At 49.8% G+C, this 19795-nt stretch overlaps 2 long non-coding RNA genes across 2 annotated transcripts in view; one reads left to right on the plus strand and one right to left on the minus strand.

The window, feature by feature from the left end:
- The window catches only part of LOC134957130 (uncharacterized), a 53564-nt gene extending 39509 nt beyond the window's left edge, over nt 1-14055 (plus strand). The window contains exons 2-3 of the long non-coding RNA XR_010186485.1: nt 3575-3699; nt 13699-14055. This is a non-coding gene — a long non-coding RNA (uncharacterized LOC134957130). The remainder of the gene's footprint in view (nt 1-3574; nt 3700-13698) is intronic.
- Nucleotides 14056-14162: 107 nt separating this feature from the next.
- LOC134957129 (uncharacterized) overlaps nt 14163-19795 on the minus strand; it is a 243094-nt gene continuing 237461 nt past the window's right edge. Inside the window, exon 4 of the long non-coding RNA XR_010186484.1 lies at nt 14163-14325. This is a non-coding gene — a long non-coding RNA (uncharacterized LOC134957129). The remainder of the gene's footprint in view (nt 14326-19795) is intronic.

Consider the following 19795-nt stretch of genomic DNA (forward strand, 5'->3'; position numbering starts at 1 on the left):
TGCATTTATGTGCAGCTTCCGTTCCAGCAGTAGTGTAGTAATAGAAGTTGTAGTATAGAGCAGTACAGTAATTACTAATATAAGAATAGAATTGGGATAGTACAGGTGGAGCCACGATCATCTAGGCTTCTCTGCTGCGCCTAGGTGCACCAAGGCTTATTAGCATAAGCCTTTCGTCTATTGTTCTCAGCTGCAATACAACACAGAGAGAACAATACAGCAGGGGATTAAGGGGGTCATTCCGACCCGGTCGTTCGCTGCAGTTTGTCGCAGCGCAGCGATCAGGTCGGAACTGCGTATGCGCCGGTGCCGTAGTGCGCCGGCGCATGGCAGTTGTCATTGCCTAGCGATCGCCTCTGAGACATAGGCGGTCGCTGGCGGGAGGGGGCTGAACGGCGGCGTTAAGCCGCCGTTTAGGTGGAGCGGTCCGGCCAACACAGGCGTGGCTGGACCATTGGGGGGGGCGGTCCGCGGTGGGTGCGTGATGTTTCACGCAGCTGCTGCAGCCTGCGGCAGCGACGAACAACTCCCGACCAGGAGCTGTGCTGGCCAGGAGTTACTCCAAAAATAAAAAAGCAACGCCGCTGTGCGATGCTTTTGTATTTGTGCGGGGGGGGGAGGGGGGCCGGACTGACATGCAAGGCGGACTAGCCCTGTGCTGGGCGTCCCCCCACATCTCAGGGAAGACGATCATAGCTGTGCTAAATTTAGATACGATCAACTCGGAATGACCCCCTAAGTCATTACAGCAGGGGATTAAGTCCGACAGCACTGGCTTAATTAATCCTATTAAAGGGATAGATGAGCAGGGCTCCATCTGTAGTATAATAGTGCATGTACTGGGAGGATAAATGTTTATTATAGAATTTGTGCTTTCCTCCCAGTTTCTTCTCCACTGTGGCGACTCTGAGAGCTTGCGTTCCGAAATCACTTGTGATTGGCTGAGTCGCTATTAAGGGTTCTCAGACTTTCTGTTAGGTAACGGACGCCCCGTCTTAATTTTTTTACTGTTGTGGGTTGCAAAAATATTTTCCCATTGGCTTACCCGTTGGAATGGAAATTGTTTTGTTTTAATATAGTAAGAAAAATAATGATATCCTTATGCCACTGATGTGGTAAAGGCAGCTGTCACCTACAGGGGTCTCAGCAGTTCACGTTACCCTGGTCCCCACAGCTTTGAGGGAGAGGAGGCGCCCAAGAGCTCTTTATCGCGGAATATGCTGCGCTATATAAAAAAACCCTGTAAATAAATAAATCATGGTGCTTCAAAACATTTCCCAAAGAGGCTCAATGCTACCAGCAAGTGCTGAATGCTACCAGCATGGGGATGAGACTATGACAGGGGAAACCCAGACAATGCATTTTGTCCCCCCTTTTTAGTGGGACTATACCCAGGCTAACCAAATCCTTGGACCCCCATTGAAATGGATGGGCCATTGAAATTAATGGAAAAAGTGCCATATGTGGTCTGGACACATTCACAAACATATCACAGGTGTACCACATGTGAACCCCATATCAGACACAGGGCCGTGCACACGTGCATAGAGTTCAGATGCATTTGCAGGCGCATTTTGATACAAACTAATTCCAGTGGGTAACGGTCACTCCTTCCATGTCATTGTTTTCCTTGTGGCGCCACCTGCAGACCCATACGTGCAATAGCAGCTTCTTACCATGTACTACGTATCAGTGATAGGCTGGGACTATGGTGCCGGATTATAATGTCACACTCCCAGGCTGATACAGGGGTATCCGGTCTTTATGTCGACACTCATTCGGTCAACCACTATTGGTCAACATGCATTAGGTCGACCTAGTCATTAGGTCGACGTGATCACTAGGTTGATCCGGCAAAGGTCGAGACGTGAAAAAGTCGACATGAGTTTTTCACCAATTTTTTTTTTTTACTTTTTCATACTTTGCGATCCACGTGGACTACGATTGGGAACGGTAACATGTGCTGAGCGCAGCCGTAGCGGAGCCATGCGAGGCAATAAGGTGCACTAATTGGGGTTCCTGGTCACTTTACGAAGAAAACGACACCAAAAAAATATAAAAAACTCCTGTCGACCTAATGACCGTGTTTAACCTATTTTAGGTGTCGACCAAGTCACTGTCGACCAATAGTGGTAGACCTAGTTACTGTCGACCCTATGATCCACACCCGATATGGGAGTGGAGGGCCTGACAGTTCCTGAGGGAAAGGCGTTGAGGTGAGGAGGAGGCTATGGGGTTCCCCCGGGCTCTTTCTCCAGCTCCGCTGATGTGTATGGCAATAACACTGCAGATAATGCAATATGTGGCAATGCTGTTCCTGACTCTCAAGGGCCCCGTACACTAGGCCGATTTTGCCCGATTTCAGCCCAATTCGTGCATTCGGCCTGATATATTGGGTGAAATCGGGCATTTTCGGGGTGCTTGAAAAGCCGATCCGATGCGCGTTCCCGTGAGCATCGCCTTGGATCCCCCTAGATCCGACATATCACGAGTGCTGCACTCGTTATATGTCGGATCCCGCAGTAAATAGATAGGACAGTAAAAAGATACATCGTATGCAAAAAACACTGCATACGATATATAGCTAATACTATCCTGCCAACGGGGAGGCTGCCGAGAGGTTGGACGAAATCTTATATGACATGACGGACAGAGGTGTAGCTAGGTGCCATGGTGCCCGGAGCAAGGGTATGTTTTCGGTGCCCCCTCTCCTGTACTGAATTGAGTGCGTGTTACATTTGAAAATAAAAAATATTTAAAAATCCTTAATTGGTATCAGGGCCAGTTCTAGACCTTGTAGATTTGAGGGCGAAAGTTTCCTTTGGGCGCCCCATGTTCAAAATAGGAACAGTGCTTGCCCAAGGCACGCAACAAAAATATAGGGGTGTGGCTTCACGGGGAAGGGTGTGGCCACAAAATAGTACCAATTCAGATTACATAGCACAGTATTGTCCGCTTTTCACATTACAGCACAGTAGTACCCCTTATACACTTTACGCCACACAGTACAGCCCCTTATACATTTTATGACACAGTACAGCCACTTACACATGTTACCCCACAGTAGACTCGTTAATACATGTTACACCACAGTAGAGACGTTTATACACGTTATGCCACAGTAGAGCCGCATATATATGTTACTCAACGGCGCACCCTCTAACTCTTCTGGCGCCCCGGAGCTTGCGCTCCGTGGAGCCACCCTCGCTACACCCCTGATGACGGACCGTCATGTCGTATAAGTGTATGGGGCCCTTTAGTTATATACACCCTCCCGTCCTCTTATCACTTACAGACATTTTATGCCAAACCCATGTAGCTTTATTCTATAAATCCAAGACAATCCACAATTCCCAGCTAATGTACCAGCTCCAGGTCACATGGCAGGTGGCTGGCGCTATCTTACGTCTGTTTCTTTAACTGACAGATCAGACAATATAAGGTAATAATTATTTTCCCATGGAATCAGCCGGTCCCCTTGGGATTAAGCAGAAATTCCATAGATCGTTCTCAGTTTAATTAGAGAAACATACTGTAAACACTAAAGGTATTTTTTCTTTTTCTTTTTACACAGAGACCTTGACATCAGTGGTATAAATAATACATTGGAGAGGTTGTTAAACTGAAATTATCTCGGAGCTGGCAGTGAGGAAACGCATAAGGAGAAGCAGATGATTCTATTGTATCGATCAACACAGAGTAAGATGTTACACACACGGTTACAATGTGCTAAAAGCATAGTGATCACAGGAAGCAAGTGATATCTTATGAGATGTAATTACAGTATAAAGCGGCCCATAAGTCAGGGGTCTACAGGGGTCAAGTGATCAGCAAAATCCAACACGTTGTAAACCCTCAATTCAGATCTGGTTCCTGGAGGGCCCTGCATTTGGAATAACCAGGCTCCTTTGAACCACCATAGGTCTGTCCAGCCATGTAGCATTGAAGATGTTGAACAAGATATCTTTGTCCTCCTGTCAGATTGGAGAAACAGGAAACAACATTCCGGCCATCTATTTCCATTCTCCTATCGTCCGCGGTCTTTAGCTGCCATACTCCACCTGTGATAAAGTACACCAAGGTCCACTTTGCTTTTTACTGGCTTTAAAGCTGTAGTCCGCTGACTGTAGCTCTACGCAGGCCACGTCGGCCTCATCCGTCCCTTGCTTCACCTGTGTCAGATATCACATCTTGAGATACTGTAAGGGGGTAATTCAATTGTTATTTTTTGCCTGAACTCCCGTCTTAAGTGACAGATTTGTTGGGTGGTTTTCGCGCACCTAGCGAAACTCAAACAGACCAGTTTAGCAGCGTAAATCGGTTAAAACCGTTTAAACTAACAGGTATGATGCAAAAAGTGCTGATTGGGCACCCAAACAGACGACTTTTCGCACATTTCAGCCCGCCACCTCCAGGGGTATCAAGCTGCAATATGTGCCCCCCATAGCTATTCGTGCTCGAACGGAGCAACAATTGAATTGCTCCGTCAGGTGACCCTTATTAGCGTGGCGACAAGAAACAATTGCATCGCCCCTAAGGTTCACAAATTAGAATTCTATGGAACGCAACAGAATAATACGGACCATCCCCCTCAACAGCACTTTGCAGCTGACCTGGGCCCCTCAAACAAGTCCGGGCCTGGGAACTTAGTGCCGCCATTTAGGTGGAGCAGTCCGGCCAACACAGGCGTGGCTGGACCATTGGGGGGGGCGGTCCGCGGCGGGTGCGTGATGTTTCACGCAGCTGCTGCAGCCTGCGGCAGCGACGAACAACTCCCGACCAGGAGCTGTGCTGGCCAGGAGTTACTCCAAAAATAAAAAAGCAACGCCGCTGTGCGATGCTTTTGTATTTGTGCGGGGGGGGGAGGGGGGCCGGACTGACATGCAAGGCGGACTAGCCCTGTGCTGGGCGTCCCCCCACATGTCAGGGAAGACGATCATAGCTGTGCTAAATTTAGATACGATCAACTCGGAATGACCCCCTAAGTCATTACAGCAGGGGATTAAGTCCGACAGCACTGGCTTAATTAATCCTATTAAAGGGATAGATGAGCAGGGCTCCATCTGTAGTATAATAGTGCATGTACTGGGAGGATAAATGTTTATTATAGAATTTGTGCTTTCCTCCCAGTTTCTTCTCCACTGTGGCGACTCTGAGAGCTTGCGTTCCGAAATCACTTGTGATTGGCTGAGTCGCTATTAAGGGTTCTCAGACTTTCTGTTAGGTAACGGACGCCCCGTCTTCATTTTTTTACTGTTGTGGGTTGCAAAAATATTTTCCCATTGGCTTACCCGTTGGAATGGAAATTGTTTTGTTTTAATATAGTGATAATGATATCCTTATGCCACTGATGTAGTAAAGGCAGCTGTCACCTACAGGGGTCTCAACAGTTCACGTTACCCTGGTCCCCACAGCTTTGAGGGAGAGGAGGCGCCCAAGAGCTGTTCATCGCGGAATATGCTGCGCTATATAAAAAAAACCTGTAAATAAATAAATCATGGTGCTTCAAAACATTTCCCAAAGAGGCTCAATGCTACCAGCAAGTGCTGAATGCTACCAGCATGGGGATGAGACTATGACAGGGGAAACCCAGACAATGCATTTTGTCCCCCCTTTTTAGTGGGACTATACCCAGGCTAACCAAATCCTTGGACCCCCCATTGAAATGGATGGGCCATTGAAATTAATGGAAAAAGTGCCACATGTGGTCTGGACACATTCACAAACATATCACAGGTGTACCACATGTGAACCCCATATCAGACACAGGGCCGTGCACACGTGCATGGAGTTCAGATGCATTTGCAGGCGCATTTTGATACAAACTAATTCCAGTGGGTAACGGTCACTCCTTCCATGTCACTGTTTTCCTTGTGGCGCCACCTGCAGACCCATACGTGCAATAGCAGCTTCTTACCATGTACTACGTATCAGTGATAGGCTGGGACTATGATGCCGGATTATGATGTCACACTCCCAGGCTGATACAGGGGTATCCGGTCTTTAGGTCGACACTCATTAGGTTAACCACTATTGGTCGACGTGCATTAGGTCGACCTAGTCATTAGGTCGACGTGATCACTAGGTTGATACGGCAAAGGTCGAGACGTGAAAAGGACGACATGAGTTTTTCACCAATTTTTATTTTATTTACTTTTTCATACTTTGCGATCCACGTGGACTACGATTGGGAACGGTAACATGTGCTGAGCGCAGCCGTAGCGGAGCCATGCGAGGCAATAAGGTGCACTAATTGGGGTTCCTGGTCACTTTACGAAGAAAACGACACCAAGAAAATATAAAAAACTCCTGTCGACCTAATGACCGTGTTTAACCTATTTTAGGTGTCGACCAAGTCACTGTCGACCAATAGTGGTAGACCTAGTTACTGTCGACCCTATGATCCACACCCGATACGGGAGTGGAGGGCCTGACAGTTCATGAGGGAAAGGCGTTGAGGTGAGGAGGAGGCTATGGGGTTCCCCGGGCTCTTTCTCCAGCTCTGCTGACGTGTATGGCAATAACACTGCAGATAATGCAATATGTGGCAATGCTGTTCCGGACTCTCAAGGGCCCCATACACTAGGCCGATTTTGCCCGATTTCAGCCCAATTCGTGCATTCGACCTGATATATTGGGTGAAATCGGGCATTTTCGGGGTGCTTGAAAAGCCGATCCGATCCGATGCGCGTTCCCGTGAGCATCTGCTCGGATCCCCCTATATCCGACATAGCACGAGTGCTGCACTCGTTATATGTCGGATCCCGCAGTAAATAGATAGGACAGTAAAAAGATACTGTTATGCACACCAGTGCCTGCAGGAAAGTACTAGTGTCAGAACTGTTATGCACTCCAGTGTCTGCAGGAATGTACTGGTGTTTGAACTGTTATGCAAAACAAATGGACTCACAGACAAACTGGGGAATATGACATAACGTACACAGAAGGTGATAGGGTAACAAAATACACACACAGTGAACAGAGAAGCCCAGAGGCTAAGGAACTGGGTATCTCCCTTGTATTAGAACTGCTCAGATGTAAAAAGCTAGATGTTGTGTTTTAATACGTAGAGAACCCGAAATGCTGTTGCTAAGGGCAACAGCAAAACCCTAAAGGGTTACCAACGGGTGTGGCAGTAAACTCCTTGGTCAGAGATGGAATGATAGACACAAGGAGAGCCTCCACAATCCTGATTCTCACTTGCAGTGCACAGGTTTAAGCTTACTGCCACTAAACTGACCCCTGACACCTAGCACAGTGAGACAGGATTAGACAGACAGGATTAGACAGGCAAGTGTTAGAATACAGCCGCAAACTTGCTAAGTTCACAGAGTAATAACAGAACCCCAGCAAGCTAAACGACTGACTCCAGTCTTACTGCTAGGTCTGGATTGGCAGAGTGTAATACCAAATCCCCAGGCCTATTTGCAGTAAGCAACAAACAAATACAAAGCTACACAGTACTGGCTAACTTTCATGAACTGACTAACCAACAGAGATTCAGCAGCATCTGCTTACCCTGAAAAGAGGCCTTATAAAGCAGGTGCTGTCCACGCCCCACTCAGACCTCACAGACTGTGAGCACAAAAACCAGCACCGGATCCCCTGCCGTGCACAGAGCCTATAACCACTGCACAGCAAAAGACCCGAACCGGAGTATCAGCTGCGCTCAGGTTACTCCACTAGCACTTGTCTCCCGGTTGCCATGACGACGTGGCAGCACAGGGCAGGAGACCCTAACAGTACCCCCCCTCTGACGAGGGGTCAAAGAACCCCTACCACCGGGTTTATCGGGGAACTGCGAGAAGAAAGAGCGTATCAGTCTGGGGGCATGAAGATCACAACTGCGCACCCACGACCGCTCCTCCGGGCCATACCCCTTCCAGTGCACCAAAAATGACAGCCGACCCCGAACCACCTTGGAGTCAAGAATCCTTTCAACAACAAACTCCCTCTGGCCACGTATCAGAAGAGGGGAAGGTCTTCCACTGGAAGAAGGATTACTAATCGCCCGTTTTAAAAGGGAACAATGAAATGTTTTATTGATACCCAAAGAACGGGGCAGATCTAACTGAAATGCCACCGGATTGATAACCCTGGTGATCTTATAAGGGCCGATGAACCGGGGCCCTAACTTATGAGATGGCTGTCTCAACTTCAAATTCTTGGTAGACAACCAGACGAAGTCTCCTAATTTGAAGCTGCAGGGTCTTTTCCGCTTATCAAAAACCCTTTTGGTCACTAATGACACAGACACAAGGGCTTTCTTCACTTTCCGCCAAATACCTCTAAGGACCGAAACCACAGAGGAACCACCAGGCGTGGAGTCCAGGGGGTCAAAAGAATTGGCCTTAGGATGATGCCCATACACACAAAGGAAGGGAGAGATCCCTGTAGCAGAGTGAGCCGCGTTGTTATAGGCAAACTCCGCCATGGACAGATGAGCAACCCAGTCAGTCTGACACTTGGAGACATAACACCTGAGGAACTGCTCCAAGGACTGGTTCACCCTTTCAGTCTGCCCATTAGACTGCGGATGGTAGCCTGACGACAAGCTGACAGAAATCTGGAGATCGGAACAAAATGCCCTCCAGAATTTGGCCACAAACTGGGATCCGCGGTCAGAGACCACATCAAGTGGCAACCCGTGGAGACGCACAACATGCAGCATAAATAATTCAGACAGGCGTCTGGCTGATGGCAGCCCAACCAGTGGAACGAAGTGCGCCATCTTCGAAAACCTGTCAACGACAACCCAGATGGCTGTCATCCCCGAGGATTTGGGCAAGTCCACCACAAAATCCATTGAAATGTGGGTCCATGGCTTAGATGGGATAGAGAGTGGATGTAATGGGCCAACAGGAACCCCTCTAGGAGTCTTATTTCGGGCACAGATGTCACATGCCCGAACCCACTGATCCACATCCTTAGCAACCGAGGGCCACCACACCGCCCTAGATAGCAACTCCCGAGTTCTGGCAATACCCGGGTGACCTGCCGACTTCTTGGCATGGAATTCCAGGAACACTCGCTGTCTTAACCTAGGAGGCACAAACAAAAGACCTACCGGAAGGTCTGGAGGAGCCTGCTCCTGTGCTCTAAGGACTAATGATAAGAGGTCCTGGGTAATGCCCACTTTAATACATGATGGGGAAACAATGGGCAACGGCTCCTCGGTGGTCTCCTGGATTGGAGCAAAACTCCGCGAGAGCGCATCAGCCTTGATGTTTTTTGACCCAGGGCGATATGTTATCAAAAAATTAAAGCGAGCAAAAAACAAAGCCCATCGTGCCTGCCTGGCATTGAGACGCTTCGCTGACTCTAAATATGCCAGATTCTTATGGTCAGTGAGAATTGAGACCACAAACTTAGCCCCCTCAAGCCAGTGTCTCCACTCCTCGAGTGCATCCTTAATAGCCAACAATTCCCGGTTACCCACGTCATAATTCATCTCGGCAGGCGAAAATTTACGGGAAAAGTAAGCACAGGGATGAAGGCGATTATCAGACACTCCCATCTGAGAAAGCACTGCCCCAATACCCATCTCAGAGGCATCCACCTCCACCACAAAAGGACGCTCTGGATCTGGGAGTCGCAGCACCTTGGCCGAAACAAATGCCCTTTTGAGACGGGCAAAAGCCGCTTTAGCCTCACAAGACCAGTGAGCAACATCCGCCCCTTTCTTAGTGAGTGCCACCAAGGGCGCCACTATAGACGAAAATCCAGCGATAAATCGTCTATAAAAATTCGCAAAGCCCAGGAAACGCTGAAGCGCCTTCAAACTAGTGGGCTGCACCCAATCCAGGACTGCCTGTACCTTGGAACCCTCCATTTGGAAACCTTCTGGGGAGATAATATATCCTAGAAATGCGATTTGCTGAACTTCAAATTCGCACTTCTCCAGCTTCGCCCCAAGCCGGTGGTCTCTGAGTTTCTGGAGGACTAAGCGTACATGCTTCCGATGTTCCTCCAGGGAATGGGAGAAGATTAGGATGTCATCTAAGTATACAACTAAGAATCTATCCAAATATTCCCTGAGCACATCATTCATGAAATCCTGGAAGACTGCCGGGGCATTACAGAGCCCAAAAGGCATCACCAAATATTCATAATGCCCTGAGTGGGTATTAAAGGCAGTCTTCCATTCATCCCCCTCTCTTATTCGGATTAGATTGTACGCACCGCGTAGGTCAATCTTAGAAAAAATGGTGGCAGTACGAAGCTGGTCAAACAAGACCGAAATGAGAGGCAGTGGGTATGAGTTTTTAATCGTGATACGGTTCAATTCCCTGAAGTCGATGCAGGGTCACAACGAACCGTCCTTTTTACCCACGAAGAAGAACCCCGACCCAACTGGAGACTGTGAAGGTCTGATAAATCCCTTAGCCAAGTTCTCCTGAATGTACTCTGCCATAGCCTGAGTCTCAGGACATGACAGGGAGTACAACCTGCTCTTGGGAAGCTTAGCATTTGGCAACAAATCAATGGCACAGTCATAGGGGCGATGGGGAGGTAGTACCTCTGCAACTTTTTTGGAGAACACGTCCGCAAAATCTGCATAACACCCTGGCAATCCTGGCAAACTTAGCTGCGAGAGCCTGACTGGAAGGCTCAAGCAACTCCTGAAACAATCAGTACCCCAACTAAGAATCTCCCCAGAGACCCAGTCAAATTGAGGATTGTGGGCCCTTAACCAGGGTAACCCCAACACCAATGGGGCAAAAGTACAGACAGTCACATAAAAGGACAATTTTTCAGAGTGTGTGGCTCCAATAAACAAAGAAATCTGGCTAGTGCAAGAGGTAATTTTACCTTGGGATAATGGTTCCCCGTTTAACCCACAAATCTCAATTTCCGATGCCAAGGGTACTAAGGGAACAGAGTGTTTTAGGGCGAATTGGCGGTCCATAAAAACCCCGTCGGCCCCACTGTCCACAAAGGCCTCAGTCTTGACAGTTTGACCGAGGATCTTCAAGGTCACCGGAATGATAAAAGTCTTCTTGGGAAATTCTGACTTCTGGCCTGACAGGATATTTCCCATCACCCTCAGGCCCTGAAGTTTTCCGGCTTTTCTGGGCATGATACTACCACATGACCTTTATTCCCACAGTACAAACACAACCCCTGCTGTCTCCTCCGCGTCTTCTCACGCGAGGAGAGGCGGGTAGCCCCAATCTGCATAGGCTCCTCAGAAAATTCCTCAGAGTCTGAGGTTCCCTTGGGAAGGAAGGAAATCTCAGTCTCCCTTTCAAGCCTACGCTCTCTCAGCCGTCTATCCACCCGGATGGATAACTGCATGAGCTGATCCAAGCTATCAGGCAAGGGATATTGTACCAGTTGGTCCTTTATCTGGTTAGAAAGACCTCTTCGGTACTGGTGTCTCAGGGCTGGGTCATTCCACTGGGTATCATGGGCCAACCTCCGAAACTCCGTACAGTAAACCTCAACTGGCCTTCGCCCTTGCTTAAGGATCGAAATCTGAGCCTCGGCTGAGGCCGTCTTGTCAGGGTCATCATACAACATGCCCAGTGCCGTAAAAAAAGCATCAACACTTTTAAGCGACGGACAGTCAGGCTGCAACCCATATGCCCAGACCTGTGGGTCTCCTTGTAGCAAGGAAATCACTATGCCCACCCGCTGAATCTCCGACCCAGAAGACTGAGGCCTAAGCCGGAAGTATAGCTTGCAGCTCTCCTTGAAACAAAAGAACTGCGAGCGATCTCCAGAAAAACGATCCGGGAGATTTACTTTCGGCTCCTTAACCCCTGCAGGTGCTGCTGCTGCGGGAGCTCCGCCAGCAGCCTGGGAGGTGTGCATTTTAATGGACAAATCATTAAATTGCCGAGTCAGGACCTGCACCTGATCGACCACCTGTTGCAACGTATTTTGAGGGGTATGCTCCATATTCCCACAAAATTTCAACAGGAGTATTAGGCTGCTGAATATGTAAAAAGCAAGATGTTGTGTTTTAATACGTAGAGAACCCGAAATGCTGTTGCTAAGGGCAACAGCAAAACCCTAAAGGGTTACCAACGGGTGTGGCAGTAAACTCCTTGGTCAGAGATGGAATGATAGACACAAGGAGAGCCTCCACAATCCTGATTCTCACTTGCAGTGCACAGGTTTAAGCTTACTGCCACTAAACTGACCCCTGACACCTAGCACAGTGAGACAGGATTAGACAGGCAAGTGTTAGAATACAGCCGCAAACTTGCTAAGTTCACAGAGTAATAACAGAACCCCAGCAAGCTAAACGACTGACTCCAGTCTTACTGCTAGGTCTGGATTGGCAGAGTGTAATACCAAATCCCCAGGCCTATTTGCAGTAAGCAACAAACAAATACAAAGCTACACAGTACTGGCTAACTTTCATGAACTGACTAACCAACAGAGATTCAGCAGCATCTGCTTACCCTGAAAAGAGGCCTTATAAAGCAGGTGCTGTCCACGCCCCACTCAGACCTCACAGACTGTGAGCACAAAAACCAGCACCGGATCCCCTGCCGTGCACAGAGCCTATAACCACTGCACAGCAAAAGACCCGAACCGGAGTATCAGCTGCGCTCAGGTTACTCCACTAGCACTTGTCTCCCGGTTGCCATGACGACGTGGCAGCACAGGGCAGGAGACCCTAACAGATACATCGTATGCAAAAAAAACTGCATACGATATATATCTAATACTATCCTGCCAACGGGGAGGCTGCCGAGAGGTTGGACGAAATCTTATATGACATGACGGACAGAGGTGTAGCTAGGTGCCATGGTGCCGGAGCAAGGGTATGTTTTCGGTGCCCCCTCTCCTGTACTGAATTGAGTGCGTGTTACATTTGAAAATAAAAAATATTTAAAAATTCTGAATTGGTATCAGGGCCAGTTCTAGACCTTGTAGATTTGAGGGCGAAAGTTTCCTTTGGGCGCCCCATGTTCAAAATAGAAACAGTGCTTGCCCAAGGCATGCAACAAAAATATAGGGGTGTGGCTTCATGGGGAAGGGGTGTGGCCACAAAATAGTACCAATTCAGATTACATAGCACAGTATTGTCCGCTTTTCACATTACAGCACAGTAGTACCCCTTATACACTTTACGCCACACAGTAAAGTCCCTTATACACGTTAGGCCACACAGTACAGCCCCTTATACATTTTATGACACAGTAGAGCCACTTACACATGTTACCCCACAGTAGACTCGTTAATACATGTTACACCACAGTAGAGACGTTTATACACGTTATGCCACAGTAGAGCCGCATATATATGTTACTCAACGGCGCGCCCTCTAACTCTTCTGGCGCCCCGGAGCTTGCGCTCCGCCGAAGCCACCCTCGCTACACCCCTGATGACGGACCGTCATGTCGTATAAGTGTATGGGGCCCTTTAGTTATATACACCCTCCCGTCCTCTTATCACTTACAGACATTTTATGCCAAACCCATGTAGCTTTATTCTATAAATCCAAGACTAGCCACAATTCCCAGCTAATGTACCAGCTCCAGGTCACATAGCAGGTGGCTGGCGCTATCTTACGTCTGTTTCTTTAACTGACAGATCAGACAACATAAGGTAATAATTATTTTCCCATGGAATCAGCCGGTCCCCTTGGGATTAAGCAGAAATTCCATAGATCGTTCTCAGTTTAATTAGAGAAACATACTGTAAACACTAAAGGTATTTTTTCTTTTTCTTTTTACACAGAGACCTTGACATCAGTGGTATAAATAATACATTGGAGAGGTTGTTAAACTGAAATTATCTCGGAGCTGGCAGTGAGGCAACGCATAAGGAGAAGCAGATGATTCTATTGTATCGATCAACACACAGAGTAAGATGTTACACACACGGTTACAATGTGCTAAAAGCATAGTGATCACAGGAAGCAAGTGATATCTTATGAGCTGTAATTACTGTATAAAGCGGCCCATAAATCAGGGGTCTACAGGGGTCAAGTGATCAGCAAAATCCAACACGTTGTAAACCCTCAATTCAGATCCGGTTCCTGGAGGGCCCTGCATTTGGAATAACCAGGCTCCTTTGAACCACCATAGGTCTGTCCAGCCATGTAGCATTGAAGATGTTGAACAAGATATCTTTGTCCTCCTGTCAGATTGGAGAATCAGGAAACAACATTCCGGCCATCTATTTCCATTCTCCTATCGTCCGCGGTCTTTAGCTGCCATACTCCACCTGTGATAAAGTACACCAAGGTCCACTTTGCTTTTTACTGGCTTTAAGGCTGTAGTCCGCTGACTGTAGCTCTACGCAGGCCACGTCGGCCTCATCCGTCCCTTGCTTCACCTGTGTCAGATATCACTTCTTGAGATACTGTAAGGGGGTAATTCAATTGTTATTTTTTTGCCTGAACTCCCGTCTTAAGTGACAGATTTGTTGGGTGGTTTTCGCGCACCTAGCGAAACTCAAACAGACCAGTTTAGCAGCGTAAATCAGTTAAAACCGTTTAAACTAACAGGTATGATGCAAAAAGTGCTGATTGGGCACCCAAACAGACGACTTTTCGCACATTTCAGCCCGCCACCTCCAGGGGTATCAAGCTGCAATATGTGCCCCCCATAGCTATTCGTGCTCGAACGGAGCAACAATTGAATTGCTCCGTCAGGTGACCCTTATTAGCGTGGCGACAAGAAACAATTGCATCGCCCCTAAGGTTCACAAATTAGAATTCTATGGAACGCAACAGAATAATACGGACCATCCCCCTCAACAGCACTTTGCAGCTGACCTGGGCCCCTCAAACAAGTCCGGGCCTGGGAACTTAGTGCCTGCTCTCAACCTTCCGCGGGGCCTCAGCACATATGGGCACTGATTCTGATGCCTCGGTGGCCAGTGTTCCGTGCGGCTGGTGCAGCCTAATTATGGGTCTATTTACTAAGACTTGGCAATCGAAGAGATAAAGGGGGTCATTCCGAATTGATTGCTCGCTGCCGTTTTTCGCAATGCAGCGATCAGGTTACTACTGCGCATGTGCACGCACCGCAATGCGCACGCACCGCAATGCGCACGCACCTCGTACGGGTACAAAGCGGATCGTAGCTGGGCGATGGATTTAACGAAGAATCCATTCGCACAGCCGATCGCAAGGAGATTGACAGGAAGAAGACGTTTGCGGGTGGCAACTGACCGTTTCCTGGGTGTGTTTGGAAAAACGCAGGCGGGTCCAGGCGTTTGCAGGGCGGGTGTCTGACGTCAATTCCGGAACCAAAAAGACTGAAGTGATCGCAGCGGCTGAGTAAGTTCTGAGCTACTCAGAAACTGCAAAAAACTTTTTCGTCCCGCTCGGCTGCACAGGCGTTCGCACACTTGCAAAGCGAAAATACACTCCCCTGTGGGCGTCGACTATGCATTTACATGGCTGCAAAAAGTAGCTAGCGAGCGATCAACTCGGAATGACCCCCAAAGTGTCAGCCAATCAGCTCATAGCTGTCATTTTTCCAAGACGGCCTGCAACATGACAGTTGGGAGCTGATTGGCTGGTAGTTTATCTCTCTCCACTTAATCTCTCTCAAAGGCTTAGTTCATAGGGGGTCATTCCGAGTTGATCGTAGCTGTGCTAAAATTAGCACAGCTACGATCATGAACTCAGACATGCGGGGGGACGCCCAGCACAGGGCCAGTCCGCCCCGCATGTCAGTGCCCCCCCCCCCCCCCCCCGCAAAAGTGCAAAGGCATCACACAGCGGCGATGCCTTTGCACTTCAAGAGTAGCTCCCGGCCAGCGCAGCTTTAGCGTGCTGGCCGGGAGCTACTCATCGCTCCCCGGCCCGCAGTGGCTGCGTGTGACGTCACGCAGCCGCTGCGGGCCACTCCCCATACGGTCCGGCCACGCCTGCGTTGGCCGGACCGCGCCCACGAAACGGCGGCCAAACACCGCCGTTTTGCCCCTTCCCACCCATCGACCGCCTCTGCCTATCAATCATGCAGAGGCGATCGTAGCGCAGCGACGGGCGGCCATGCGCTGGCACACTGCGGCGTCGGCGCATGCGCAGTTCTGACCCGATCGCTACACTGCGAAAAACTGCAGCGTGCGATCGGGTCAGAATGACCCCCATAGATCCCTTACTTCCTTATGTTGATGCGTCAATCCACCCATCTGCTGTTTCTACATCCGTTGCTACCATCATTATTATCCGGACCTGCATCCACCCCATACAGTGTGCAAAAATCTGTCTGCATGCTACGACTGAGCACAGAAGTTGACTGGCATGACCACAGGAATTCCATGAGATGGATCATTTGCGGGGATCCGCATAGCGCCAGCAGTAGCTGTGTCCTGCCATTGGGGGTCATTCCGAGTTGTTCGCTCGTTATTTTTTTATCGCAACGGAGCGATTAGTCGCTAATGCGCATGCGCAATGTCCGCAGTGCGACTGCGCCAAGTAAATTTGCTATGCAGTTAGGAATTTTACTCACGGTTTTTTCTTCGTTCTGGTGATCGTAATGTGATTGACAGGAAGTGGGTGTTTCTGGGCGGAAACAGGCCGTTTTATGGGTGTGTGTGAAAAAACGCTACCGTTTCTGGGAAAGACGCGGGAGTGGCTGGAGAAACGGGGGAGTGTCTGGGCGAACGCTGGGTGTGTTTGTGACGTCAAACCAGGAACGACAAGCACTGAACTGATCGCACTGGAAGAGTAAGTCTGGAGCTACTCAGAAACTGCTAAGAAGTGTCTATTCGCAAATCTGCTAATCTTTCGTTCGCAATTTTGCTAAGCTAAGATTCACTCCCAGTAGGCGGCGGCTTAGCATGTGCAAAGCTGCTAAAAGCAGCTTGCGAGCGAACAACTCGGAATGACCCCCATTATTCCCAGAGAGATGCCTCATGCATCTTCCTGATTAACACTGCTGGCATAAAGCTACTAGAAGCATCAGCTATTTACTAAATCTCAGCAGCTGATTAAAAAAAAAAAAAATAGTCTTAATAAAATGATGCCACCCCCCCCTGCCTTTGATAAATAAGCCCACGTGTATTCCTCTGTTTAACTCCGGTTCTCCTCCGCCAGAAGAGCTGGAAGAGACTGCAATAAAGCACAAGACAAATCTCTGATTCCTGCTGAATGAGAAGCATTAGACGCCTTTCATCCGTAATTCTGACGAGTCAGCTTTTTAGCTGCCCATTGCTGAGGATTCTGTACTCCTTGTAGTCTTTTGTAATTCCAGCTTCAGCTCTTACATCAGTGGGTCCCGGGTGAGGCTGCAACAGCTTAGCAAAAATAATAAGGAACGATAAAGGAATTACAATAGACTTTAACTGATGTGAGAACAAGGCAGCGTCGCTGCCTCCAGGTGTTAAGCTGAATCAGTGATAAGTTATTAACTTATTAATGGGTTGAGAGAGGATGAGCTGATTTTTGTTGCAGAATCCCACGGGTTCGCCGCTGTCCTGTATGCCTTGATCTTCAGTTTAATTTTCCTTGCGCACAATGCTCTGGTTTGCATGCATACTGAGAATGTTCTGCATAAGAGATGTCTCAGCAGGTCACTGGAAGTCAGCACATTAGAAGGAGAGTCGCTGTAAGTGGATGAGAGGCTTTGGATTATAGAGAAAGTTTAAGGCTGATGTATAATGCGTGCTGCAGTGTTTTAAGTGACGTGGCAGACAGTGTCGGCTGCCAGGTCCTGGCGCGGCCATGTTCTTACTTGTTTAAGCCGCCTTTGTGTGGCTATTACACCGTGATACTGCCCAGACTGCACAATATAAATAAAGCATACTGTCACGCAGATCCGGCCGCACAGAGCACTGCGACAGCCCTTCACTATGATGTCACACAGCTGGATCCAGACCACGTGGTCTGACCTCCAGCCACCCCTTGTGCTGACTGACATAACTACTGAACTCACTGGCCATGTGGCGAAAGTCGTCTTGCATATTGCATAGTAGGGTGGGCCATCGACCATCAATGGTTGCAAATCATCGGTTGTTAACTACCGATGGTACAGTAGATAGTGGATATCCAATGGTTCTCCACCATTGATAGCACAGAGCCCACACCTCCTGCCCCCTGATGTTTTATGCCTAGCGCCACCACCCAACGCAACCTTGAAACCCTGCTCCCACCTCTGATTGGCCAGGCACACGCACATCCCGCCCAGCGACACTGCACAGCCTGCCAGACACACGCACATCCCGCCCAGTGACACTGCACAGCCTGCCAGACACACGCACATCCCGCCCAGTGACACTGCACAGCCTGCCAGACACACGCACATCCCGCCCAGTGACACTGCACAGCCTGCCAGACACACGCACATCCCACCCAGTGACACTGCACAGCCTGCCAGAAACACGCACATCCCGCCCAGTGACACTGCACAGCCTGCCAGACACACGCACATCCCGCCCAGTGACACTGCACAGCCTGCCAGACACACGCACATCCCGCCCAGTGACACTGCACAGCCTGCCAGATACACGCTCATCCCACCCAGTGCCAGACACACGCACATCCCGCTCAGTGACACTGCACACTGCACAGCCTGCCAGACACACGCACATCCCACCCAGTGACACTGCACAGCCTTCCAGACACACGCACATCCCGCCCAGTGACACTGCACAGCCTGCCAGACACACGCACATCCCACCCAGTGACACTGCACAGCCTGCCAGACACACGCACATCCCAACCAGTGACACTGCACAGCCTGCCAGACACACACACATCCCACCCAGTGACACTGCACAGCCTGCCAGAAACACGCACATCCCGCCCAGTGACACTGCACAGCCTGCCAGACACACGCACATCCCGCCCAGTGACACTGCACAGCCTGCCAGACACACGCACATCCCACCCAGTGACACTGCACAGCCTGCCAGATACACGCTCATCCCACCCAGTGCCAGACACACGCACATCCCGCCCAGTGCCAGTCACACGCACATCCCGCTCAGTGACACTGCACACTGCACAGCCTGCCAGACACCCGCACATCCCGCTCAGTGACACTGCACACTGCACAGCCTGCCAGACACACGCACATCCCACCCAGTGACACTGCACAGCCTGCCAGACACACACACATCCCACCCAGTGACACTGCACAGCCTGCCAGACACACGCACATCCCACCCAGTGACACGGCACAGCCTGCCAGACACACGCACATCCCACCCAGTGACACTGCACAGCCTGCCAGACACACGCACATCCCACCCAGTGACACGGCACAGCCTGCCAGACACACGCACATCCCACCCAGTGACACTGCACAGCCTGCCAGACACACGCACATCCCACCCAGTGACACTGCACAGCCTGCCAGACACACGCACATCCCACCCAGTGACACTGCACAGCCTGCCAGACACACGCACATCCCACCCAGTGACACGGCACAGCCTGCCAGACACACGCACATCCCACCCAGTGACACTGCACAGCCTGCCAGACACACGCACATCCCACCCAGTGACACTGCACAGCCTGCCAGACACACGCACATCCCGCCCAGTGCCAGATACACGCACATCCCGCCCAGTGCCAGATACACGCACATCCCGCCCAGTGACACTGCACAGCCTGCCAGACACACGCACATCCCGCCCAGTGACACTGCACAGCCTGCCAGACACACGCACATCCCACCCAGTGACACTGCACAGCCTGCCAGATACACGCTCATCCCACCCAGTGCCAGACACACGCACATCCCGCCCAGTGCCAGACACACGCACATCCCGCCCAGTGACACTGCACACTGCACAGCCTGCCAGACACACGCACATCCCACCCAGTGACACTGCACAGCCTGCCAGACACACACACATCCCACCCAGTGAC

This window comes from Pseudophryne corroboree, chromosome 9 (genome assembly GCF_028390025.1).
Source record: "Pseudophryne corroboree isolate aPseCor3 chromosome 9, aPseCor3.hap2, whole genome shotgun sequence".
NCBI lineage: Eukaryota > Metazoa > Chordata > Amphibia > Anura > Myobatrachidae > Pseudophryne > Pseudophryne corroboree.